The sequence below is a fragment of the Microcebus murinus genome, chromosome 1 (assembly GCF_040939455.1).
Source record: "Microcebus murinus isolate Inina chromosome 1, M.murinus_Inina_mat1.0, whole genome shotgun sequence".
Taxonomy (NCBI): Eukaryota; Metazoa; Chordata; class Mammalia; order Primates; family Cheirogaleidae; genus Microcebus; species Microcebus murinus.
Genome location: NC_134104.1, coordinates 80,923,660 through 80,949,915, shown reverse-complemented (window position 1 = coordinate 80,949,915; position 26,256 = coordinate 80,923,660).

Below are 26,256 nucleotides of genomic sequence, written 5' to 3'. Positions count from 1 at the left end.
GGTTACCCTTATGTGTTTTTTTTTTTTTTTTTTTTTTTTTTTCATACCGTACCACTTTACAGGAAAGTTGGGACAAGGTCAGGGAAAGTGCGTAATTGTTATCAGCTTTGCTGAGGCCACACCTGAATGAAGTTTGGTGCTGAAACAAGATCAAACTTGATTGTTATTTGGAACTTAAAACAGCAAACATCACTGTAGAAATGAGACTGCCTCATAGAGTTGTTTTAAAGGGGATCAAACCCCAGCCCAAGTAATTTATTTGAATTTGGCTGACATTTCGTGAGGCCCTATTATGTGCAGCTCTTTGCACTACATGGTACTGGGTGTGCCTGTAGAGCCCAGACCAGCCACGGCTGAGTGTTCCTGCAGTTGGCAGCTCAGGTCCTAGCTGCACACACTCTCATGCAACGCTGGCAATGCTATTTGTTATCACACTGATTCATATCTAAAACAGATCTGTTCATTTTCCTGGAAACAAATTCCGTATAGCAAAAGCTTGATAGAGGCCGGGCGCTGTGGCTCACGCCTGTAATCCTAGCTCTTGGGAGGCCGAAGCGGGCGGATTGCTCAAGGTCAGGAGTTCAAAACCAGCCTGAGCAAGAGCGAGACCCCGTCTCTACTACAAATAGAAAGAAATTAATTGGCCAACTGATATATATATAAAAAAAAAATTAGCCGGGCATGGTGGCGCATGCCTGTAGTCCCAGCTACCCGGGAGGCTGAGGCAGAAGGATCACTCGAGCCCAGGAGTTTGAGGTTGCTGTGAGCTAGGCTGATGCCACGGCACTCACTCTAGCCTGGGCAACAAAGCGAGACTCTGTCTCAAAAAAAAAAAAAAAAAAAAAAAAAAAAAGCTTGATAGAGTGTAATTAACCTATATCCAGTTCTGTCCCTTGGCCCTGGTGATATACAGATCTTTAACATTTTGCTCATGGTCTAGCTACTGGCATGCTGACTCTTTTAATGAAATTCATATCTGGTCTTAGGAACTGTCATTAGATGAAAATTATTACTGAGCCTGCAAGCAACTCTCAGATGATTTTGAGAACCTCAATAATTAATTATGTTTACAAGCGCTGCAAGCTACATTGGGTCAATCTGTTTCTTCTCATTTCAATTGAATTTACGAAGCATTCATTGCATTCCTACTGTGTGCCAAGCACTGTGGTTACAAAAATGAATGAGATGTGGTTTGTGCCTGAAGGAATTCTTGATCTAGCAAGTTTAGGAGCTCATCATTTCTCTCTTGCTTCTTATACAGCCATATTCTATTCTCCCCTCTTTTGGGAAAGAGATCCCCTTTGTCTTCTTAGGCCAGATGTGGGTGGGTCTTTTCCTTCTGCTGTAGATATACATCTCCCCTGACCTGCCCTGTTCCTACCTCTGGTATTGTCTTCCTGATTCCCAGGGCAATAGAAACTTCAGAGGGATGAGCATGTACATCTGGAATTGAAAATGAGGCCAGTTGTCATTATCAAATAAGTAGAACCAAAAGCTTGGTTTCCCATGGATTGTCAGGGGGAAAAATAGTTATGCTGTGTCTTCTGAGTTATGGGAATAAAAGTGGTTGTGATTTTAATTCTCTTAAAGCATTTGAAAGGAAGGAAAAAAATATGCACAAGACTCTAGTCTTTTATTTCTGTCTCCCATTTAGAGAAATTTGCCTAGTCATCACAGACTATTCACTGGTCTGGCTAGGGATGGCTGTTTAGAAGTTTTAATTGAAAATTTGGCCTGGATTTTTCAGTTTGGACCTACAGATGAGAACCTACATTTTGAGGCACTATTTAAAATGAGCAATTTGCCTTGAAAACAGGCATATTTTCCAGCTTCCTCTGACTAATGGCACACGAAGAGAATCTAGTAATCACATAATTAGTTTGCTATTACTAAGAAATCATTTTCAGAGTCCATGAGATGTGGTTTGCAATAATTTCAGTGGTTCTGCACCAACAACCTAGACTTTGGAGGCCCACATTTGAAGACAAAGGCCCAATTTTCAATGACAGAGCTATGGGGAATTCTTCTAACTGGGGAACAAAGCTCAGTTTAACTCATTTTCTTTGTATTTTGTTTAGAATTCAACTCTTGGATCAGGTTCAGGAAAAAACTTCCTGGAAGATTTGTAACTTTTCACAGAACTCAAGTCCTACAAGTCCTACTCAATTCGTATACTTGCCTTGATTTCACGCTAAGTTTGAGTTTGATGGATCATATATCTTTTATAGATTTTTTGCAGCATGTATTACTTTAAATCATGATTTCAGAAAGACTGGGATACGTTTGTTTAAATGAGCTAGACGGGAGTAAACTGTGAGCAGTGTTTATGCATTTGAAAATTATTTCTGGGATATTTGTGATTTTAATAAGAAAAATTACAGTGATCCTATGTAATAAATAAACTGATGAGGAAAAAAGAGTTTTTAGTTTTTAATCTTGAGTTAACCTTCAGAAGGTTAGCTACAAGTTAAAAATTATTGCCCAGGTAAAAGAGTGAGACTCTGTCTTGGAAAAAAAAATTATTGAAGCTTGGTGATGGGTATTTCTATACTAATTTTTATATGTGTTTGAGATTTTCTATAATAAAATGTTCCACACAAAACTTCCAAGAAGGAAGAGGCTGATAAAAATATAAAAGAGAATTACAAAGAGAGAGGGAGAGAAGAGGAGGAGGAGGAGGAGGCAGGGAGAAGGAGAGAGGGGGTGAGAGAGAGAGGGAGAGAAAGAAATTGGTTTTTTGCAATTATGTGGTAAAAAGCCACAGGACCACCATCTCTGGAGCCATTGAATAATAATAATAGTTAATAATAGCAACTCTTTAATGAATACTTAATATGAACTTGGACTTCTCTGAACATTATCACATTTAGTCTACTCAACCACCCATTAACAGTAGTGTCAAGATCTGTATTTTTAAAAATATAAGCACTGGGGCTTATAGAGCTCCTGTGATTTGCCCCAGATCACACGTAATAAATGGCAGATAACCTGCAGCCAGAGCTCAGGCCCCAAGGCATAGCATCATTTTATAGTTTCCTTCTAAAGAATGAAGAAGCTTGGGTGAGAAAGAACTCTTCATTTAGAGTTTTGAAGGTGCATTCTGTAAAGTTACCTAACAAAGTGCAGTGGAAACATTTTGGAGCTGTACTGACCTTACGTTGAATTTTGCTTCTGTAGCTTATAGCTCTGTGACCTTAGGCAGGAGCGACATCTCTGGGCTCTAGTTCCCCAGAGCACCTACTGCAAACAGAGCACATAGTAAATATAGGAGCACACAGTAGGCACTCAATAGAGCCTAGCCGTTGTTTTTCTCTTACCTATTCTCTTCATATCTGGCTCTGTTCCAGTGAGTGTCCACACTGTTCCATCTTTTCATGATAAAAGAAACTGTAACAGATGGATTTCAGAATAGCTTTTAGCAATGAGAAGAGGCTTGAAAATTGACCTCATCTTACATTAGTAGAATATAGAGTCCAGGCCTACTTGAAAAAACTTTTAACCACATATGCGGTAGTGTTTTTATATTAACAATTGCTTATGAAACAATAGTGAATCATGTTATTACCACTGAGTCATCCCACTGGCACTGGGAGAAAGATGAGCAACAGTACATCAGGGCTGATCCTCCTTTGCTCAGTAGCCTGGAAGTTCTTTGCATTGATTTGATTATTTTCCTGTTCTTTTTATGAGCCAGAGATTGTTTTAGGGATATTGTGACATAGTCAGAGTTATCTACTCTGAGGCTAAGTATGCTTAGATTTACTGGGCCCATTGAGTAAAAATAAACCTAGTTGCTCACCAGTAAAAAATCAAATTAGCCACACAAGTTGCTTGAAAGGAATAACTAATATAATAATAATAATAATAATAAAAAGCCAGTGACCCTTATAGATCAGACCAAGGAATGTAAAGGTAACTGAATATTCTTAAATGTGTCATGCTACCTGTTGAATAGATAAGAGCATGGAAAAGAAGAACATATGAAAACAGAGGATGAACGTCTCTAATTGCAACTTGCATGCATCTACAACATTATGAATCTCTCTTAACTTCTTCCTCCACCTTCCGCACCCACTCTGATACCCCGTTAGGAATCTGTGTACTTGCCTATGAGCTCTTAAATATCTAACTGTACAAGGGTTTTCCTCAAACTCTTCCTTAGAGACATAGAACTCAATGTTATGAAACAAACGTTTTAATATACTTTTGTTCGGCAGGCTTTCTTTCCATATCAAGAAAGCAATACTTATTTCTAAGTGCCACAGTTAATTTTAGCTGAAAAAGTTGGCTTGCTATAATGTGGACATGGTCTATGGTAATAGCTTAAGTATTTAATTCAGGTTTGAGTCATTTCAGGTAGAGAAGCTGGTGAAAGAATTATTCCATTTAAAACAGACATTTTTTTCTATAGAAAGACTTTCATATTTTAAGTCATTTATATTATTTAAATAGCTTTTTATTTACAGCTCTACTGTTAGACATTTACAGGGTAGCAAAAGGAGGCAAAATAAAACATTATCAAATAAAAGCACACGGTGTTTCTTGAATCTTATTCAGCAATTTTCAAAGTTTAAACTCTCTGAAAAGAGAGCCTTTGCAGAAACCACTCTAGTTTGTAAATTAACTACATAATATACTTAGTCTTTGCAGCTTGATTTAGTAGTTCCACTGGATCCAATTCCTTTTTACTTCACTGGGAGTTATGTATGAATAACTACTTTACAATTGAGCCCAGCACAGATTTCTGAATGGGAAAATTCTAGATAACAGTAAAATTTTGGGGTTTGTGTGTTGAGTGGAGGAGGAAGTGAAATCTCATAGCTTTAGAAACGAATACACATTTTATTTCTGCCCTCCATTCGACGGGACTTGCAAATAGAACAAGGGAACTACCTGTGGAGGCCACGTGTTGTTAGATGGAAAAGTGAGACTTTGACATGTGGAAAATCCTGCAAATTATCTTGAAAATCTGTTTTCAGAAAAAACAACCCTTTAGTCAGCTGCCCTTCTGATACAGGTGGTCTCCCAGGCAGATTTTTCTGTGTGAACAAATGAACAAGTGGAGGAATCTGACTGTTCCATTAGTGAATAAGCTGCTTTTGGGGAAAAATGCAAACTGGATTAAGGCTGGATTTTCTAAGAAAGAGGATAGGATCTAAGACCTGGAGATTGGTATTTGGTTTTTATGTACACAATACCCTTTTAGCAGTTGGTCCAATACTTGGCAGTAGATCTGGAAAGGAAGTCTAACCTTCATCCACATGGGAAAAGGACCTGAAACCAGTGCCACGGGAGCCCGGGTGCGCTTGAAGGCTAAGGGTTGGGGCAGGGCTGGCCCAAAGCGAAATTGTGAAGGGGAAGCTCATTTTCCAGATGAACTCCCACTCCCACCCCCAATGCAGGCATCCAGCGACTTCCAGTGGGGGCACCACAGTTGTCCTTTTCTATCTGAGCTGGCATTACTTGGTTGAGGTTCAGATTGTACATGAAACAAAAAAAATCACAAAACGAACAACAAAAGCCAGCAATATATGTATTTATTTGTGATTATAAATATAGTAGATGCTAATTATGGAAAATATGGACTAGTCAACAAAGAATAAAGAAAATGAGTTATTCTTCATCCATTACTCAGAGATAATTACTTAGCATTTCTGTGTATTCTATTTCTATTATACATCACACACATTTTGAGTAGGAGTGGGGATATCACAGTTGACCCTTAAGATTATTTTTTACCCTCCTCCCCATCAAGATTTTTCTGTTGTTTATCTCATTCCTTTAAGATCTTGTTGAGTGCCAGAAGTATAGTTAGTTCTATAGCAATGTGACATACTCACTTCTAAAAATTTCCATGTTATGTAAAATTATGCAATAAATACCATAGTTCCTATGGCAAAATGGGATTGGGAGACAAATTCAAAACTGTCAGTGACACATAAAAATAAGATAGAAACCTAAGACAAATGTTAGCACAATTGTATCCATGTTAAATGGTTAAGAAATACATGAATATCACAAAATATGGCACTATCTCTTGAAAACAGCTGTTGTTTACTTTTGAAAGTGAGTGTTGGAAGGGTTGTATCTTGTGAGTTACTGTGTAGTGGTGGAAGGAAGGTTGTCTGAAATCAACAGAGAATTGTAACACCAGATGTGGATGGGTAGTGCTTATTGTCCTTCATTTGGTAATAGGACCAAACATCATAGTTAAGTGATCTTTCACAGCCTTAAATCTTGGGACATGTTTTTCTGTCTCTGAGATGTAGATCCTTCTAGGCATTTGTTTATAATAGATATCTTTTTAATCAAAATTTAAAATTCGGTCCAATGAGTAGCTTTCTTCTTTAACTAATGCATGTACAACAACTGAAAATTCTTTGTAGCTTTCTCATCTGCACTCAAAGCTTTTCTGGACAGCTGAAAGCTTTGGAAATTGTAGGGATGCTTGAAACAACTAAAGCAGCCACTACTAGCACTAAAAGGAGCCACTTATGCAGGATTTAGTGATTTCTGTTTAAGGTCTTTGCATATAGATAGTGCTTTCCTTTAAGCATGCAAATGCTTAGCATTTTGAACTAGGATGCTTAGACAGGTTTGGGATGTGGAATGAGTGTTTGTTTATAAAGAAAAGTTCACAAGTGCAAAAGAACAGCAAAAACAAGATGGTACATGGTGAATTGAGGTAGCTGGTAGATGCTTGGGGTATGCACATGTGTATGTTTTGTGTATTTCTACTCATCTTGGTTCACTTGGATGCAGTTTTCTTTCTTTTTCTTTTTTTTTTTTTTTGAGACAGAGTCTCACTCCATTGCCCTGAGTAGAGTGCTGTGGTGTCAGCTTAGCTCACAGCAGCCTTAAACTCCTGGACTCAATTGAGCCTCCTGTCTCAGCCTTCCAAGTAGCTGGGACTACAGGCTTGCACCACCATGCCAAGGTTATTTTTTCTATTTTTAGTAGAGACAGGGTCTTGCTCTTGCTCAGGCTGGTCTTGAATTCCTGAGCTCAAGCAATTCTCCCATCTTGGCTTCCCAGAGTGCTAGGATTACACGTGTGAGCCACTGCACCTGGTCGGATGCAGTTTTTCATGGTCACCTAGCATCTCTTGTGGACAAAATCATGCATTAGCAAATGTGAAATTTGAGTTATGCTCAGTTGTTTCAACTGTGTTGGAATAAATTTGTGTTTTCAAAACAAGTGTTATACCAGAACTGACTATAGTGCAACAAACACATTTACAGCAAGGCATGATCAGATAGTTCAGATCCATAATCCTTTACCTGCAATTTTGTAATTTATAGAGCTCTGCTTTTTTTTTTTTTTTTTTTTTTTCTAGCTCAGCTTAGGTAAACCTTGATCCAATTTAGATTCCTTTGTCATAAGTCTGGCTTAAATTGATATAAAGGTTTTTATTTATGTTACTTAGTGTGACTATCTATACATTTGCTGCAGAAATATTATTTAATTTGATAACTGAATGCAGTCCCAGACCCCACTGGAGGTTTAAGTAATATATGATATAAGCAGCTTTCTAACATCCCTCCAATTCTTAATTCTGAAGTACATATGGCTCCAAGAGTTTTGGATAAATGACTTCGGATCTGTAATGGCCAAAAAATGTATGACTTATTATATTTCAGATAACATATTTACATATTAACAGGGTCCCTTAACATTCTCTAACATTTAGGGGTAACCAATGGCAGAAAGGCCGGTGGGAAGAGTGACTTGGCTGACTACTTCTTCCTTTGTTGAAGTTGTCTTCTTTGGCTCCAGAACCCCATATTCTAGTCCTCATTCCACTCTAGCTGCTCCTAATTAGACTTCATCAAGTGCTGCTCTTCCCCTGCCTGTCTCTAAAATCAGTGTTTATGAAAGTCTGGTCCAGGGCCAGGCACAGTGGCTCACACCTGTAATCCTAGCACTCTGGGAGGGTGAGGCATGAGGATCACTTGAGGTCTGGAGTTCAAGACCAGTCTGAGCAAGAGTGAGATCCTATCTCTACTAAATAAGAGAAAAAATTAGCTGTGAGACTGAAAAATAGAAAATATTAGTCAGGCATGGTGACGCATGCCTGTAGTCCCAGCTACTTGGGAGGCTGAGGCAGCAGGATTGCTTGAGCCCAGGAATTTGAGTTTGCTGTGAGTTAGGCTGATGCCATGGCACTCTAGCTCTGTCTCTAAAAAACAAAGTGTGGTCCACAGCACTTCTGCATCAGAATGATCCAGAGGGTGGGTTCTAAATGTGAATACCTGGATATTAGATCAGATCCCAAACTCAAAGCTTGGGACTAGAAATATGTATTTTTAACAATTTGCTCCATGATTCAGATGCACATGAAAGTTTGGGGTCTGCTCCCTTAAATAATGGTATTCTTCCTCATATTCACTTCTGAATCTCACTTTGGTCTCACTTTATCAATGGCTGATGACTCCAGTATCTTTCTCTCCACTCCTGGGACTCTTATATGCAACTGCTAACCAGACATTTCTAACGTGGACATCCCATGAACCTACAAGATCAGTATACTCAAAACTGGACTCATCTTCTTACATTTCAATGAATGGAACTACAATCATCCTGTTTCCCAAGCCAAAAGTCTTCATCCATCTTTCATTATACTCTCACTGTCAACTTCCATACCCTATTTCCACTTTTGAAATTCATCTCTAATCTTTCCATTTTTCTTCTTTCCTACCCTAGGCTACCATCACCTCTTGCCTAGAGTGCTGCAGCAGCATGATATGCCCATTCCAGACTGTACTTGTCAACTCCATTCTTCGTAATGGAACCTGACTTATCTTTCCAAAATGCAAATCAGAAAATGTCACTATCCAGATTTAAAAATCTAAAAGCTTCAATTACACTTGCTAAAACCCAAAATCCATATCAGGGCCTGCAGAGCCCAGCTGAGCCCTTCAGCCTCATCAACATGGGGACGTATCCTGTGACACATCACCCCCTCTTCCGTTATATTAGGTATTTCTGCTATGTGCTCCTGTGGAACATCAAACTTTCCTAAAAGCACTCATCTGATTGTACGTAATTACTTGCTTAATTATCCATCTCTTACATCATCAGACACTAAACTCCATGATAGCTGGACTTTGCCTGTCTTGTTTATTGTTGCGTACTTCCATGGAAAGCACTCAATTAGTATCTGATGAACGAATGAATGAATGAGTTATTCTGGCATGTGTGGATGTGTGGGCAGGGGTGGAGCCTTTTATGCTTCTCAAGCAAAACTGGTGAGGATGGCTGGCCAATTCAATTTAGTTCAAGACAACTCAGTCTAGCAAACAGTTATTATTGAGTATTTATTATGCTCTATTGGGCATGTCACAAAGTTGGAGAAGACAAGGCCTCTGCCCTCATAGACGGTTGCCCTAACCTAACCTGTCACTGGCTGGCATCCTGCTGTTCATGGACAGATGGCTCAAAATCACAGTACCACGGATGCCCAGAATTCAGGAACTGCCTGATGCCTCCACTTCCCCCTTGGTGCCCTGCCTGCCCCCGCTTCAGGTATTTGCTCAAATTATGCCTGAATTTGCCACATTCATTAGTATGAGAAAAGAACTGTGTAATGACTGGCTTCTTTAAATGGCATTCCAAGCCCCCACTGCTACATGTTCTTGGTCATTGGGAGAGAAGCAATTTTCATATAAGATTACATTAATAGCAAAAGGTATAGCAGAAGCATAAGTTAGGCAGAAATCTCAGTCCTGTCATTTAATAACATTGATCTTGGGCAAGTTTTAGTTTTCTCATACATAAATAGAGATAACAAAGTCACCTCATAGGTTTTGTGGGTATTAATGCTGTTAATAAAAATAATAAGATTTATACAGCGCTTGCTCTGTGCTGAGCATTGTCGGAGGGCCTACCTCATTTACCCTTCATAGCAGTCCGATGCAGTAGGCACTAACATTAGCTTTCCCGTTACAGGTGAGGCCAGTGAGACTTATGGAACTTTCTCATGCTAACAGTCAGCAAGTGAAAGAGCCAGGGTTTTATTCAGGTGGCCTGGATCCACAGTCTGAGCCCTCAATCTCCACGCTACCTTCTTGGGGCTGAGGTAAATTGAAGATTTTGATAACATTTCTATTGTATTATTGAGGGGAAAAAAATAAAAGATTTGGAAAAAAAAAGGGACTTACTTTATTTTACTTGAATTCTCTTTTTTTCTGGGGCTAAAGGGAGTGTGCTGTAAAGGTTTTCAAATTCTGTGAAGTAAATAGGTGCTATTGGAAATAACATGCCATCCTTTAAGCTATTTTTCAGTTTAGTTTTTTCTCCCCTCTTAACTGACACATCATCTGTTATGTGTAGTTGGGTCTCGTGTGGCCTACTGTCATAGATGACCAGTCCTTCTGGAAATTGGATGAAGTAATTAGGCATATTAGGGTTGGGGGAGAGCATACATCCTGTTTTTTTTGAAACAGAGTCTTACTCTGTTGCCTGGGCTAGAGTGAGTGCCATGGCGTCAGCCTAGCTCACAGCAACCTCAAACTCCTGGGCTCAAGCAATCCTTCTGTCTCAGCCTCCTGAGTAGCTGGGAGGGACCACAGGCATGAGCCACCATGCCTCACTAATTTTTTCTATATATATTTGTTGGCCAATTAATTTCTTTCTATTTATAGTAGAGACAAGGTCTCGCTCTTGCTTAGGTTGGTTTTGAACTCCTGACTTTGAGCAATCTGCCCGCCTTGGCCTCCCAGAGTTCTAGGATTACAGGCGTGAGCCGCCACACCTGGCCTCTTTCTATTTTTAGTAGAGACTGGGTCTCGTTCTTGCTCAGGCTGGTTTCGAATTGCTGACCTTGAGTGATCCGCCTGCCTCCGCCTCTGCCTCCCAGAGTGCTAGGATTACAGGCGTAAGCCACCAAGCCCGGCCTTATTAATTCTTAAATTTAGTGGCTGTCTTCAATCCAAATTTTTGCTCTACATAATATGTTATTATCTTGATCATATGATATAACTGAAGTAATTTTACATCATAATAAGAATTTTTGACAAAGTGGTTCAGGCAAGTAGTGACTATAAAAGAATATTACAGTTTATAGTGTGGTCAAAAAGGAATGATACTAGTTTTCAGTAAACTACTTAATTTTTTTCTTTTTAGTTGCCCAATTAATTTCTTTCTATTTCTGGGAGAGACGCGGTCTCACTCTTCCTCAGGCTGGTTTCGAACTCCTGACCTTGAGTGATCCACTCGGACCTTGAGTGATCCACCCGCCTTGGCTTCCCAGAGTGCTAGGATTACAGGTGTGAGCCACCGTGACTGGCCTAAAATTCATTCACAGATTTACACAGGACCTACTCTGCACTAATGACTTCTAGCTTCCAGAAATTTTGAGATGCAGAGAGTAGAGTTAGTGACAGAATGTGACAAATATCCATTTTCCTAAGTTGTTCCTATGGCCTTACCTCTAGAGGTCTGAAGCTTTCTTTGTACAACTACAGGGCTCCACTGTGATGAGACACATTTAGGGAGATAAATATTATGTCAAAGATTCAGTCTATGGCTTACAATTGACCTCCCTGGAAGTCAAATAACCAAATTTCCTTAGTAACACTTGGTTTTGGATAACTGAGGCTATCTATAAATTAATATTGTATTCTTTCAAAGAGAAATTGGGTATAGTAGTAGGGATATGAGAAAATATACTGTAACTTCATAAATTTATGTATATTGACATACTTATGCACGTTAGAATCTGTGTTATAATATGATTTATTACAGTAAATAGGCCCATCAGCAAAAGGTACTTTTTCTGAAGTAGCTGTGGCATTTAAAGAGATTAAACATTTTGGTTCATATTTAGGCTTCAACTCATATGAAGGCAGATTCTGAAATGCAGACATAAAGCCTAAAAAATATGTGAAAACACATGTGCATTAAATGAATAAAATTGCAAGTTGAGTGAAATTAAACATGAGCATTTAGAGAAACTGATATTAAAGGAGGATAGACAATCTATAGCTCAGAACATGGAGAGAAAATATTTCTTAAGTGATGTTATGGGTTGAATTGTCTTCTCCCCAATTCGCATGTTGAAGTCCTAATACCTAGTACCTTAGCATGCGACTATATTTGGAGATTGGGCCTTTAGAGAGGTCATTAAGTTAAAATGAGTTTATCAGGGTGGGCCCTACTCCAATACGACTGGTGTCCTCATAAGAAGAGGAGATCAGGACACAGGCACAGAGGGAAGACCATGTGAGGACACAGGGAGAAAACAGTCATCTACAAACCACGGAAAGAGAGGCCTCAGAAGAAACTAACCCTGTCAACATCCTGACCTCGAACTCCTAGCTCCAGAATTGTGAGAAATAAATTTCTGTTGTTAAGTCACAGAGCCTGTGGTACTTTATTATGGCAGCTCCTAGCGAACTGTTGCAGGTGGTTTTACCACTTCCCACCTGCCTTGATTCTTCCGTCCTCATTTTTGAAGACACAGTATTGTTTTAACTTTTTCTACTTGATTTGGCTACGAATATGACATGACTCACAGAATAGCTGACAAGCAAGTCACAGGGGGTTCGTTTCTGTATTGAAGTGTTATCTGAGTCAACACTGTATATCGAGCTGAGAGATCCTATATATCAAGTTTACCCTTGCATGGGGTGGGATGCTTATTATATTAATATTTGTAGATGACAAGAAAACAGAGAGCACAGTCAACACAAATCATCTTGATTGGCCGAACAGGAGTTACAGAATTAAGTTGAAGTAGAGAAAAATTCAAAAAAGACAAATATAAATTCTTAATCTTGGATTCAGAAAAGTCAATTGCTTAAGCACGAGGTGGGAAAGAAATAGTTAAACAGCAGTATGTATTGAAAACAGTCTGAGTCAGCTGAATGACAAGAATGCCTCTAAATTCAGTGTGCTTGTAACCTGTCATTTATAGAATTCTTGTTTCCAGATGTGTCTGGTAAGTAAATTAGCTACTTTAGAAAGTAGTAAGTTTCCCATTGCTGGAGGTATCCAAGCAGTGATTGGGTGACCACTTCTCAGGAATGTGGCAGAGGGTACATAGAAAACTGGAAGACACAGCCAAGGTTGAAATTAACCTTACAGTAATTGTTGCCTGAGGGATTGAAGACCACCTCTCCCCATATAATTCTGAATTTTTGCTATTGCTATCTTTTAAATATTAGTAATTAGGGGAACTGCAGGAAGGAACTACAAATGGCCTTGAAAGCCAATTATATCAATATTAATTTGTTTTTTTCTCCATTTATTTGTATTGTCCCTTGAATGAAAATATTTCTTTGAATGGGGATTTGGAAACAGTGGTCTTTGGCTATACTGAGAATGTCCAACCCAATAACTTCAGTTATTGACTGAATTTTATTTATTCTGAAGTTAGTTTCTTAAATGGTGATACGTTGATCTTGGTTTGAACTCTGACCTCTACTGCTTTTAAGATAACCAGAAACAGATTGATCTATAAAACATGTATTTATCTGAGTAGACTACTGAAATTTTATGCTGGGAAAAGTCCCCATTTTAATAAGCTTTAAACAAAAAATTCTACCTTAGGTGCTAATTAGAATCTAAATTCAGGTGTTAACCTCTTTCACTGAAAGTGCATGTTGAGTAATTGCAGGAAAGGGGCCAATTTCAGGCACAGCAGTAATTACTGAATTAGTAGAAAAGTTCAAGTAGGGCTTCAGATTTCAGATCATTACTGAGCTGTTCTGAGGAACAGCTAATCCTGGAGTGATTGGGCTTCTCACACCTGTGTGTGTGCGCTTGTTTGTGTGTGTGAGCATAAGTGAATGTGAAGGGAGTGCCGCTTAAATTTCAAAGAAATACTCTTGCAAATGACCACAAAATTAGATACCAATATATCTTGTTATTTGAAAATACAATTTCAATGATATCTGAATTTACCTTTAGTGCTTTCTCTTCCTTAATTTAAAAATAGGGGGAAAAAACTTTCAGAATCTGTTTTATCTGATAATATGTCTTCATTCTTAAAATGCAGTCCCTAGCGTTATTTACTTCCTTAATGTTCTGGAAATTAGCCTTTACTATGTCAGGAGGGTATACTTCTGACATATACTCTATATTGGGAGCCTCATTGAATTTGGTTATTGCCAAAGGTTAACTAAACTAAGCCTGCTGTAATGACATAAAGTGGCTCTCCCAAGACACAGAAGAGAAAAATGTGTGGGAGTCTATAGTAGCCTTATTTGTTGGTACATGGTGTTCAATCGTGATGTTATCCTTCACCGTCAAACAAAATCTAATGGTCCTAAGAAGAAGCAAGACTTATAAAACCAAAGTCAGCCCAAATATTCAGGGCATGGTCTTCAGGGCACAAAGTATATTATGTCCTCCTTTACTATGGTGACTGTTTCTTCACCTCTGAGCATAATTTCAAGGGCTATCTTTGATTTCTAAAGTGCCAAGTGGTCTATAGTTTTGTAAAGTGCTTCTTACCCTAGCAATAACGATGAATTATTAGCATCTGTTCACTGACCTCAAAAATAAAACTGTGGAAATTTGCCATACTGAAACTAGATATGAGCATTTTTCAAAGAGACTTTTGACTTGGGGCAAAGCAGATGCCATCACTGAAATACATATTATTTTCTAGAACTTAAAGTGTATGACATAAAGAAACTTGGAATAGGCTACATGCCCTAGACATGATAGCATAAAGATATCAAGACAAGATAGCATAAAACTGGAATAAACCTAACTACTCATCAATGTGGAACTAAGTAAATAAATTATGGAACATCCGTATAATGGGATACTTTATACCCATTATAAAGAATTAGGTAGTTCAGTATTTACTGGTGAGTAAAGAGCTTCCAGATATATTTTTAAGATAAAAAGGTGTTGAATTATAGATACAGAATTAGCTCACTTGTGCAATTTTAAAAAATGTATATCTATATGTGTACATAGTCATTTATTGCTTAATGATGGAGATACACTCTGAAAAGTACATTAGGTGCCTTTGTCATTGTGTGAATATCATAGAGTATACTATAGCAGGTTACTGTACTGAATACTGTAGGTAACTGTAACATAATGGCAAGTATTTGTGTATCTAAATAGATCTAAACATAGAAAAGGTACAGTAAAAGTAACGTATAAAAGATAAAAAAAAAACGGTACACCTGTATAGGGTGCTTTCATGAACGGAGCTTGCAGGACTGCAAGTTGCTCTGGGTGAGTCAGTAGTGAGTGGTGAGTGAATGCGAAGGCCTAGGACATTGCTGTGCACTACTGTGGACTGTATATACACTCTAAGCTTAGGCCTCACTAAATTTATAAAAAAAAATTTCTTTCTGCAATAATAAATTAGTCTTTGCTTACTATAATGTTTTTACTTTATAAAATTTAATTTTTTTAACCTTTGGACTCTTGTAATAACACCTGGCTTAAAACACAAACACGTTATACAGATGCACAAAAATATTTTCTTTCTGTATATTTTTATTCTGTAAGCTTTTTTTTTATTTTTAAAAATTTTTTAGTTTTTTTTTCTTTTTACTTTTTAAATTTTGTTAAAGTCTAAGACACAAATGCACACATTAGGCTTACATGGACTGGGATCACCAATATCACTGTCTTCTACCTCCACATCTTGGCCAACTGGAAAGTCTTCATGGGCAGTAATGTGCATGGAGCTATTATCTTCTATGAAAACAATGACTTCTTCTGGAATACTTCCTGAAGTACCTGCCTGAAGTTGTTTTACAGTTAATTTTTTTTTTTTTTTTTTGAGACAGAGTCTCGCTTTGTTGCCCAGGCTACAGTGAGTGCCGTGGCGTCAGCCTAGCTCACAGCAACCTCAAACTCCTGGGCTCAAGCAATCCTTCTGCCTCAGCCTCCTGAGTAGCTGGGACTACATGCATGTGCCACCATGCCCGGCTAATTTTTTCTATATATATTAGTTAGCCAATTAATTTCTTTCTATTTATAGTAGAGACAGGGTCTCGCTCTTGCTCAGGCTGGTTTTGAACTCCTGACCTCGAGCAATCCGCTCGCCTCGGCCTCCCAAGTGCTAGGATTACAGGTGTGAGCCACTGTGCCCAGCCAATTTTTTTTTTTTTTTTAGTAAATAGAAGGAGTACACTGTATAACAACAATAAAAAGTATAGTATGGTAAATACATAAGCCAGTAACATAATTGTATATTATCATTATAAGGTATTATATAGTGTGCATAATTGTATGTGCAATACTTTTATATGAATGGCAGCGCAGTAGATTAGTGCACATGGGTAGTGCAATGTGCTATGATAGAGTAGCTATGATGTCACTGGGTGATAGGAATATTTCAGCTCCATTATAATCTTACAGGACCACTTTTTTTTTTTTTTTTTTTGAGATGAAATCTCACTTTGTTGCCTAGGCTATAGTGCTGTGGTGTCAGCCTAGCTCATAACCTCAAACTCCTGGGCTCAAGCAATCCTCCTGCCTCAGCCTCCCAAGTAGCTGGGACTACAGGCATGTGCCACCATGCCCGGCTAATTTTTTTCTGTATATTTTTAGATGTCCAGCTAATTTCTATTTTTAGTAGAGACAGGGTCTCACTCTTGTTCAGGCTGTTCTTGAACTCCTGAGCTCAAACGGTCTTCCTGCCTTGGCCTCCCAGAGTGCTAGTATTACAGGCGTGAGCCACTGTGTCCGGCCTTATGGGACCACTTTTATATGTGCAGTTCATCATTGAGTGAAACATCGTTATGTAGTGTGTGACTGTACTTAGATAAGGATACTTTTAAAAAGTGTTCTACAAAAAATATGATAGCACTTTCTTTTTGGGAGATAGATGGGGATAATTATGGGAGGAGAGGAATGGATGAATGAAGAAAATATTGTTTTTATTTATACCTTTTGTCATGTTTTTGTTAATCTTTTTTACCATATATTTTTATTTTTAAGATATAAATCAATTTTATAAAGGCATACAAAAGGCAGACTTCTGTTGAAAAAAATAATATGGTATATTACTTATTATCAAATGAATGTTATGGACAGTGAATATCATAGAAGTTCAGTGGAGAGAGGGATCACTAGGTGAGCTTCTAAATATTTGTTATAATAATAATGCCATTTATGGAATTGTGTCAAGACCGTGTTGATATGTTTCTATCCATTGCAATTATTATCCTTATTGATGCTTAAATTATTGCTTTATTTTGGCAGTGGAAGCCTCTATAGGTTGGCTCCTATATCATTTTGACACAACTGAAGTATAGCTTCCTTGTTTTCTTGTATGACAGGATGTTCTAGAGCCATCTTGTATGCTTTCTACTCTAGTCCTGGTATTGAACATTTCTCCAAAGAGCCTTGGTCATCCATTTTACTGGGAAGGGGTAATTAGAGACCATGGTATGAGTACTAATTGTGCTTATTACTACTGGGTTGATCGTTTTTTTCTAGGCCTTTCAGTGAATAGATATCTCTCTCTCTCTCTCTGTTTCTCTCTCTCTCTCTCTCTCTCTGTTTCTCTCTCTCTCTCTCTATATATATATATATATATAACTAAAATACATACATATGTTGATACTGTTTATTCAGATTCAGATTTACAAGGTTTTCCTTATCCTCATTGATCTTGCATATTTGTTTCTTTTTTTTTTTTCTGAAAATTCCAGTTCTTAAAGACACCAACACAATTATACAACAGTCTCAGAGTAACAATACCAACACTACTGCTAATAATGTAACTACTGAAAACAGCTCTCCTTAGAATATATCCCACTAAGAACTTACAGGCAAATAACTGTGTTGTGAAAGCCATTTGGAATAGTTTTTCCCTGTGAGGTTATGCCATCAGCTGGCTACACTGTGAGATTTATTTGTTCGCTTTGTTTTACTTTTGCTTTTGGGAGATTGCATTTTAAAATTTTATTTTGTTTAGTAATTATGTAGAATGTTAACTTGGTTCCAAAGTCAAATCTATAAAACAATATATATTTAAAAATGCTTAGCTATACTTTCCTTACCCTGTAGGTAATCTTTTTAAAAAGTGCCCTATACAGGTAACCATCTTTTATTTATTTATTTTTTTTACTGTACTTTTCTATATTTAGATATATTCAGGTACACAAATACTTAGCGTTGTGTTATTTTATGAAATGTCCTTTTCTTGTTTTATTTTTATGATCAAATAGATACTCTTAGACAAACGGAAACATTGAGGTTAGCAATATATTCTGGAGATTACACCATAGTAGTAGGTAAAAATATCTTTTATTTCTTTCTATAGCATTTTTCATAGCTTTTTGTTTTCTCTGAAGTTAACAGTTCCCTCTTTCCATTTATTTTCTTTTTTGGGGTTGGTTTATTTTTCTAGACATTTATCACCAATTTGTCCTCACACATTCCCCAGTTAAATAAATATTGAGAAAAGATTGTATCAAATATTGAGAGAATTCTCAATATATTTAAGCAAATCACATGTTCTATCAAGTTCATCTTGGGTTCACTGTCTCAGAGCCTGCTGCCTGCTATAGTCTGGACAGATAATCCCAGGGCCTACAGCACAGGGCCATTCACCTTTCACAGTCTCCCTTCACTGTCATCCTGGGAACTTCCTCCTTTTTACTGAATAAAGTCACCTGCTTACTGGTTCCTTTGTCACCTTCTTTCTTCCTTTACTCTCACATTTTGATGAATCACAGCTAACTCCTTTAGCTTGATACTGTGATGAGGTTCATCACTCTTTTTTTTGTTTTCTTTTTTGGGACAGAATCTTGCTCTATCACCCTGGCTAGAGTGCAGGGTGTCATCATAGCTCACTGCAACCTCAAACTCCTAGGCTCAAGCGATCCTCCTGCCTCAGCCTCCCAAGTAACTGGGACTACAGGCGCATGCCATAACACCCAGATAATTTTTCTATTTTTTTGTAGAGACAGAGTCTTGCTCTTGCTCAGTCTGATCTCAAACTCCTGAGCTCAAGTGGTCCTCCGCCCTTGGCCTCCCAGAGTGCTAGGATTATAGGCGTGAGCCACCGCACCCAGCCAGAGGTTTATAACTCTTATTCATACTGCTTCATCTACTATCACCCAAAAATGGAGATATCATTGGAGCATCATGACAATGACCTGTCATTACCCAATGTGTCCCATGATGTTCTTTCACATGGTATTTGTTTTTTTATTTTTTTTTCACATGGTATTTAAATCATGTAATGTATAAATGTTTTACAACCTGACTTGAATTCTATCCTTACTCAACTCTTCCTCCATGACAATCAACTAGGGTATCATTGCTCCAAATTTAGATAGCTCCTTTGCCTATTGCAGAGCAGTGTCTAATATAATATAAGCAAATCTGGCAACAGACTAAAAAGACTTGAAAGCCATTTTATGTATGTGGTACAAGTGTGAAACTCATCCTAAACAAAGCCTTCAATGTGTCTGAAGATCTCAGAGTGTGATTGTTTACATCAGATTATCAGTGAATTTGTGAGGATGATGCGAGTCCATAACAGGTGTGATATCTTGGTACCAATAGAGCAGGTGTCCTCAAACTACGGCCCGAGGGCCACATATGGGTGTTTTGCCTGTTTGTTTTTTACTTCAAAATAAGATATGTGCAGTGTGCATAGGAATTTGTTCATAGTTTTTTTTTTTTTTTTGTAAACTATAGTCTGGCCCTCCAACAGTCTGAGGGTCAGTGAACTGGCCCCCTGTTAAAAAAGTTTGAGGATCCCTGCAATAGAGCAAGATCTTCATATTGGTAAGATACAGTTCTCAGGATAAGTTAAAAATGATGAAGGATATAAGCTACTTGTGTTTAAAGTAAGCAGACAAGCAAACAATTGACAATACTATCTAACAAAATCACTTTTAAATGAGAAATGCATACATGCGTGAATGGACAGATATTGCAGAAAAAAGAAAAAAAATCACTAATTCACTGACAGTGTGTTGGTTATGTATTTCAGTAAAGTACAGTGTTTGTGGTTATAACATCATCAGAGTTGTATTATGGCATTATATCCCTGAGAGTTGTGCAGTTATCTTTCCTTTCTCTTTCTGTTCTTTGCATACAATGGGGATCTAAGCCTGGATCCATGCCCTACCCAGGACATTTCCTCTTTGTGGCATGTGAGCCGTTACCAACGCTAAGATTTACTGCTTTGGGGATTGGTTCAGAACAAATGTTCCAAACAACCGTCTGCCTCAGGCAAGGTAATTTTGGACAAATTCAACCAGACTTCAAAGGAAGCCACCTACTACAATGCCTAAGGAGGATAAAGACCTGATTTAAATGAATGTATTGCAATTAGTGGGTATTTACTTTATATGTTGCCAAGTTCTGATAGCTTTCTCTAACCCTCAGGGAAATAATATATATGTCTACTTCTGGTGAGCTGAAGAAATGGGATATGTGCTTGCTGGAGAGACAGGTGTTGTGAACCTACACAGATCTAAAAGAGAGAAAAGATAAAAAGTCCATGAAAGCTGGAGACAAAGAATAAATACAATGTTTGTTTTGAGGTGGAAAAAAAAGGTGAGGGTAAGGGTTGTTCTCTCAGCATCCCCATCTCTGAAAAAGAGACTCTCTGCTGTAAAAATTTGTTTTCTTTGAAAATAGCTTATGTTAACTAAAGAAAGAGGAGGCAACATTTAATATGAATAAATGCAGAAAGGCCATTTATCAATTTATTTATTTATTTTAGCGTATTATGGGGGTACAAGTGTTAAGGTTACGTATATCGCCCATGCCCCTCCTCCCCCATTTATCAATTTAAAGGAGTCTTAGATCACCAAGCTGACTTAGGTACATCCTGAAATGCTGCTCGTTTAATCCAATCATTCAGCATGAAACATTCCAGCAGTAGAGGAAATTAAGGATTAAAATGTGGTGGGAAGAATGAGAAAGCAAGGCACTAGTGGTATAGTCTGAGTGGACTTTAATCAAATCAAGCTAGAAACAGACCAAAATGGAAATCTGATAGTGCGGTGTTCTCATATTCATGTTCACAGTTTCATTCCAGACCTTACACTTACAAGTGATGTTTAGTGCAAGCATTGTTGTAGGAAAAGACCTCATGTTCTCTTCTCATTTCTCAAAGAACAAGCGAATGTAGAGAAAGTTAGCTCAAGGGGGCGAAGAGAGAGGGCAGAAGAAGCTACATACCAAACTGTTCCCTAATCTGATTTCTCTTCGCCCTGAAAAAAATCCCAAAGAGATGGGAAGTAAAATACAGTCTATTCTGTGTTCTTGTTTGTTTGAGACAGCACATAATTGAGCAAATAAATTCTCACTGAAAAATATAATCCAAGACACTGATTTAAAGGCAGTTCTAAAATGAGTAGAAGTCTGTTAATCAGTAAGACTGCCTTACTTGGATTTTAAAACCTGATATATCTAGATAATTTCCCGCCTTCTCTTCCTCTAGAGACATGACTATATGCCTCCATCACATATATAACTCACTCCTTCCTGAATTTTGGACTCAAACTCATATTTTGATATTTAGAACTCATCTGAGAGGTAAAAATACTTTCTAAAACTAGTCTCCACAAAAAACTACTCAAATATCTTTTTGATAGTTGCTATCTGAAACACTTTCTCCAATCTTTATCACTAGGTATTCTGTTAACCAGCTGAATGTTTTATCGCTGCATATTTTCTCTTTGATGTCCTGCAGCATTCCTAGTCTGGAAATGTTACCATTTCCCCTGTATTTCTGAGATTTCTGAGACTGTTGCTATCTGATGATTGGTGTTTTTGAGGAAGTGAAAAAAGAAAAGGAAACTCATTTAGGGATGGGGAGTGTGGCTTCTGAAGGTATGAGACTATTTGTTTTAATCAATCTTAAACCATTTTGACATGTGCTAATGGTCGAAATGTAAGTATCTTGTAGGTGTGTGGCCCCGACTTTCTTCTCCCCTGCTGTTTACTTTAGTTGCTTGTCTGTCTGAAAGTTATGATACCACAAAGCCTCTTCAGGGTCTCAAAGCATGATGCTGCATGCAGACTACAAAAAACAGCCCCAGGGCCAGCCCTGTAAGCTGCTGGGAGTAGAACCATGGAGGTGTGAGCCAGGAAGCGTTCAAGGGAACAATGAGAAGGGGAGCAGGTGAAGGCAGCCTGGCTTCACCTGGATGCCCTGAAACAATTAGGCAACTTCTAACCGAAAAGGCTCTCCTTGGGAAAGATAAAGGCAAATCTGTTGTTAAGTGACTATTGTCATGTTCTGAATTACCGCATGATGCTAATTTTTCATTTCCTGGCCCTGCCATTCCACCCAATTCACATTTTGCTCAGTACACTTGTTAACAAAATAGATCCAGTTGATTGGTGACTTTTAAGTGAGGAAGCCGTTCTGATTTTTAAAAACACATTAGCAAAGGAATTTATTCTTAGATAAGGAAGAGTGAAGTGGCAGTGTAAACATAAGGATCTAGGGAAAACAGCCTTTAAGCTACACACACGCACACAGGCAAATAAAAGATTTGAAATAATCAATTTCTTTAATCTGACGGTCATTGTTTGGCAAATATGTATTTGCCTTTATCATTTCTAAAACAATTGCTTCTAACAAGTTTTAAATTATTTCCCCTTTGAAAATTTCTTTTTGTATTTTTTATTATATAGGTAATATACAAATATACCATTTTTGTATATTTATTATTGGGTCATTAAATATGAAACGTCTGAATTCAAATCACAAGTTTAGCTCATTATATCTCAAACAAGAAGCACTACAACGAATGAAACTCTGCTCCTAAACTATCGACACAGTTTTGCCACCTTCACAATAGGTTGTTTATGCCTGCAGTGAAGAAGCCTGAGGAGCAAGTGGTGATGAAATTGCAAAAGTTGTTTTCCACAGCTTATTGAGAACTGAATATTTTTCCTTGCAAGAAGTGGTCCAAAACCTGGAAGAAGTGATAGTCAGTTGGTGCAAGATCTGAAATACAGTGGATGACAGAGTTTCCAAGGCCAGCTGCTATAGTTTGAGCAGCATTGTTTTGCAAGAGGATTGGCCTGTCTCTATTAACCAATCTTGACTGCTTAATGACAAGCATCCTCATCATTTCATCCAATGGTTGCAGTAGACATCCACTGTAATGGATTGACCAGGTTTCATGAAGCTATAGTGGATAACACCAGCACTTGACCACCAAACAGACACCATTAGCTTTTTTTGATGAATATTTGGTTTGGGACTGTGTTTCAGCACTTCATCTTTATCCAAGTGCCCAATGCTTGTGATTGTCAAAAAGAATCCATTTCTCATCACATGTGGCAATGTGGTGAAGAAATGGTTTGCCTTTATGTAGTGATAGCAAAGAAAGGCAAACTTAGAGATAATTTCTCTTCTGATACTCATTTAATTCATGTGGCACCCATAAAGAAGCTCTCTAGCTTCTTTACCTTGCCCATTTGTTTCAAATGGTCCAATATTGTCAGAATAGTAATGCCAAACTTTGCTGCCAATTCACACATAGGTTGAGATGGATTCACTACCACTATAGCTTTCAGTTCATCATTAGCCACCTTCGTCTCAAGTTGCCCACGTGGCTCATTTTTAAGATTAAAATCAACAGAATGAGGTCGGGCACGGTGGCTCACGCCTGTAATCCTAGCACTCTGGGAGGCCGAGGCGGGCGGATTGCTCGAGGTCAGGAGTTTGAAACCAGCCTGAGCAAGAGCGAGACCCCGTCTCTACTATAAATAGAAATAAATCAATTGTCCAACTAATATATATATATAGAAAAAATTAGCTGGGCATGGTGGTACATGCCTGTAGTCCCAGCTACTCGGGACGCTGAGGCAGTAGGATCCCTTGAGCCCAGGAGTTTTTTTTTTTTTTGAGACAGAGTCTCGCTTTGTTGCCCAGGCTAGAGTGAGTGCTGTGGCGTCAGCCTAGCTCATAGCAACCTCAAACACCGGGGCCAAGCAATCCTCCTGCCTCAGCCTCCCAAGTAGCTCAGACTACAGGCATGTGCCACTATGCCCGGCTAATTTTTTCTCTATATATTAGTTGGGCAATTAATTTCTTTCTATTTATAGTAGAGATGGGGTCTTGCTCTTGCTCAGGCTGGTTTCGAACTCATGACCTTGAATGATCCACCCACCTCGGCCTCCCAGAGTGCTAGGATTACAGGTGTGAGCCACTGCGCCCTGCCGAGCCCAGTAGTTTGAGGTTGCTGTGAGCTAGGCTGATGCCACGGCACTCACTCTAGCCTGGGCAACAAGGCAAGACTCTGTCTCAAAAAAATAAAAATAAAAAAATAAACAGAACGGAACTACTCAAACCATCAACATACTGTGCATTCATTAGCCACATCCTTCTCAAACACTTCATTGACATTTCTAGCTGTTTGTGTAGCCTTGGTTCCATGATTGAGCTCATATTTGAAAATAACACAAATTTTTGACTAATCCATGGTTTTGCAAAAATTGCTCTAAAAAAATTTGAAAGTTAATCACAAGCCAAACCATGCATTTGAAAGAATGAGGATGTACATTCACAATAAAAATTAAACACGAAGTGTCAGATTGAAGTGTCAGAGATATCAGCTGTGTCACACTTAGTACTTAAGGAAATCAGACATTTCATACTTAATAACCTTGATATTTAGAATTATTCTTATTATACTTCCATCACCATCCTCTCCCCCCCATGTACACTGACACAATATGTATGCTCTCTCCCATCTTTTAGAGGTATGTGGCTACTGTCAGTTTACTGTATATTTTTTTAATTCCCTTTTGCCACATTTACATACAAATACGCATTATTTAGAGGCTTTAAATATAAATAGAAATATAATATGCCTACTTTTTTGCAGTTTGCTTTTTTTTATTTTGAAATAATGTGTTGAAGATTTTTCCAAGTCAGTACATATTTGAGTCTCTCCACTTTCAATGGCTGCATAGTATTCCTTAGGTGGAGTTAGCATAATTCATTTACTTATTCCTCTATTGATAGACATTGAGGTCATACACATTTCTATTTTTTTTTTTGTATTACAGTTAAATTTTGAATTGTTTTTCCTCACACAGGTATAAATATATTTTTGGCAGATATTTCTAACAGGTAGAATTATTGGGTTGTTGATGTCAACTTTATTAACCTTTTCCAATAAAACTCATCTTTTAATTGTTAAGTTAATTACTAGAATATATCACATACCTACTGTATGCATGGGGCTTTAGGCAAGACATGAATATGGCAGATTCCCATTTGGGGTCTATGCCTTTTCAGACAAAAATCATTTTTTTTTTTTTTTTTTTTGAGACAGTCTCACTCTCTTGCAGGGGCTCGAGTGCCATAGCATCAGCCTAGCTCACAGCAACCTCAAACTCCTGAGCTTAAGCAATCCTCCTACCTCAGCGCCCGGGTAGCTGGGACTACAGGCACGCACCACCATGCCTGGCTAATTTTTGTATTTTTAGTAGAGACAGGGTCTCACTCTTGCCCAGGCTGGTCTCAAACTCCTGAGTTCAAGCAATCTTCCTGCCTCGGCCTCCCAGAGTGCTAGAATTACAGGTGTGAGCCACCACGCCCAGCCCCAAAATTACTTTTTAACTAATTTTGCTTTCTTTGGTCACAAGACTGCCCTCTAAAGTAGTTAAAGGCTGTAGGCCTTTGCTATAAAGCTGGCTGAGGGTACTTCATAATACAAAAGTTTTCAATTTAGGACCTTGTGCTACATTGGCACTGAAAGTTTGTGATTGGCTTTTGATTATGTGATTTAAAAGGACTGATAACTGTTTTTGCCTGGGGATTTCCAGATACCGAGTATCTATCTATCCCTGATATGCCTTGGCAGCCTGACCTCTAGAACATCTGGTAACCGCATCAGGCTTAGGGAGCTAGACTCTGACAGCCCAGCTGCAGTGCACAGTGATCCTGGCAGTGGGGGAGGCAGTCCTGATTCTGCTGGCCTCTCTAGGATAGCCTGATGTGATGGGACACCAGCTCTGGGTAGAGACACTTGCCTGTTAACTAGTGAGTAGCAGAGCCAGGACTTAAATTCAAGTAGCTGGACACCAGGGCTGCAACATTTACCCAATAGGGTGTCTTGCAATTATCGGTGTAAAATTGAATTTCTGTAAGTACAGAAAAGGTTCAGAGGAGAGAATGTTTGCTGTAGGCTAGGATTACCCTGTAGAGCTTTCAGAAAGAAGCTGTAGTTTGAATAGTTTAGGTTTAGGTTATGAGGAGGAAGAAGAGGAGGAAGGATGAAAGGCAACTCAGAAAGGGAAAAAGTATGAATAAAGATATGGGTGGGGAAAAACAAAAAG